Here is a 2,691-nt window from a genome sequence, read left to right as displayed (position 1 = left end):
ATGGGGGGGGGGGGATAAGTGTTCAGTTCAGCAGAGACTATGCACCACACATCTGCAATGGGCAAGGTTCCATGACAGGCCCAGAGTAGACAGGAGGATAGGCCCCTGTCCTCCGGGCATTGCATTGGAGGCCGAAGAGAGCATTTGGGTCTTTCTCTCAGCACACAGTCTGGATACAGCCATACACCACAGGCCCAGCCACCAAGGCAGCCTCAAGCACTCCTGGTGCTGGCAGCCATCACCTGTCCCCACCACATATCCTCACCCTGGCTTCCAACTTTGTTCCTGACCTCTCTTACTCCCCTCTCATCCCTGCTCAGTTCCTGACCCTGATCCTGCTTTGAATTCTCAAGGGAAGTGGTTCTCCAACTTTTATCTACCTGAATCATTGGAGGGTCTGGTTCGGGAAGTGGGGCTGAGGTTCTCTACCTTTAACAACCCCCACCCCCCGGGCGATGCCCATGGTGCTGCTCCAAGGACCACACTTGGAACACAAAGGGCCTGGACCCCACATGGTCTCCCCATGGTCTGGCCCTCAGTTCTCCCATAAGAACTACAACAAGACTCATCTCTTTGGTTCTTAAAGTCTAAATTGACTTTGAGCAAAGCAGCCTAGACTCTAGCACCCAGCCTTAACTTCTGCCTTAAGCTCCTCCTTTGTGTTCCACAAGGTCAGCTCTGTTCTCCTCCCTTAATGGGAAAAGGTCAGAAAAGGGCCCATGGACTAACATTATACCAGGAAGAAAGTGATAGTGGCTACAGCCAAGTCCCAAGAGAACAGGAACTCTCTCTCTCAGCTTCCCAAGAGGAAGCTGCAGGTGGAGGCAGAGAGGGGACAGAGTATAAGTCAGGTGAGGCAGGAAGAGAGCCAGGCATCACCAGGCTTCATCCTGCTTGCAGAAAAAAAAGCCTTGGTGACAGACAAAGCATCACAGTGGAGACCCGACACAGAAAATATATCTGTGCAGGGTTTTCTCTCTTCTCCGACCCTCAGCTTCTTCTTCTTGATAACGAGGGATGAAAAGTCATCCTCCTCCACATCAGACATTTTGGACTGTCCTGAAACTTCCCCGAAGAGTTGTTTGTACTGCACCCGGGACAGTTTATATAACACTTGATACAGCCATCAGTAATGGCTGTAAAAATGAAAAATGTCACCCAGTTCAAGGCGTAAAACAAGTAGCTCCCATCAGTCTCAAAAAGTTTGTCTTCCTTCAGCTTTAAGTAGATGAATTCCATAGCCAGACCATGTCGGGAGTCACTTGAAGCATTTGAAAGCCCCATTCCAGACCTCCTGATGGCCATATGTGGAGTTTCCACCTCGGGTTCTTACCCTCAAAGGGCAATATACAGTTTATTTACAGTTTGTCATATTTGAAGAATGTCATTTAAAAATAACCAGTTCCTTCTCTCTGTAGTTGGCTCCACTCTGGGTCCATAACAGTTACTGCTGTAATCACAATCTCTCTTTTATCCATTACATAAAAATATCACTATTTTCGGTAAAAGATCATGAACACAATAAAAATGAGGCTTATGATGGCCCTAAGAGGAGCTTTGCTGGAAAAACTATTGCCAAGAATTCAAACTGTCTAAAGTTTATCAGACCAGATGGCCAGTGAGTTCTCTGGATTAATAGTTGCTCAGAGCAATAAAATCAAAATAAATGTTTTCTGTGTGTACCCAAAGTCACATGCTCAGGTCAGCCCGTGAACCTCTTTGGTTTACATCTATGGATGTGGTGCCACAGGTCTGTAGCCTCAGGTGCCACGTGTCACTTCCTCTGGAAAATGTGCTGCTTTAGAGTCGGAAGTGTTGCTGTTGGTGTTGTTGTGAACTTGACAATGGGACTCTACACAAAGCAAGAGCCAGAAGACTACAAATGTAGGTAAAGCTCTCTCTAAATCTGCCTTGCTCACTTATCCCAGAAGCCTCTGGAATCCGCACAAGCAAGGATTCCAGCTGGAAAAGCTATAGCTTACTGCTGATTTTCTTCTTCTGGGCTTACCTTTCACTGAGGTCATTTTCCTGATTTTTTTTTTCTCCACGTGTGCCAGGAAGACTTCTTTTTGCATCCCATAAGCCAAGTCTCCTCCACTGAGCAATCACACACGTAAGATTCACGGCCGGGGAGGGTGATGATAGGATCGAGGTCTATGAGCAAGAGGGCCCAACATACATCAAAGGGCTTGGACGACTTGTGGTAATAGAAAGCGAAACTCTATTCATTGAGAGATTTATTCTGCATAGACTTTAATCATGGCTTTATTGGGTTGTGGTTTTGTATTTGGTGAGTCACAGAAGCTTTTAAGAGGAAAAAGCTTTTTGGTTGTTTTATTTATTATAAAAGGCTTTCTTTGTCCTACATAAAGCAATAAGGACATGATTAAAATGGAATACCCAGACCCCAGTGGAATGACCTGAGAGTGTGAGAAAAAGATGATGTTTATAGCAGAATCCCAGCTGTGCCACTGAATGAAGAGGGGCTCACCCTGGTGACACATGCAGACCATCTGGACTATGGGATGGATTTGAGTGCTGTTTGCTTTCAACAGACACTGGGCACAGTACAGGTGGCAAGTCGTGCCGGGTCCAGGAAGACACATGAGCACCCCACCCTCCACACACACACCTGCTGCGTGTCTATCTCTTCCTGACGCTTCTACCCCTTATTCACCAGAAACAAACCCT

This window comes from Marmota marmota, unplaced genomic scaffold, assembly GCF_001458135.2.
Source record: "Marmota marmota marmota unplaced genomic scaffold, marMar, whole genome shotgun sequence".
In the NCBI taxonomy this organism is placed as follows: domain Eukaryota; kingdom Metazoa; phylum Chordata; class Mammalia; order Rodentia; family Sciuridae; genus Marmota; species Marmota marmota.
Note: the sequence above shows the minus strand (reverse complement) of the source record.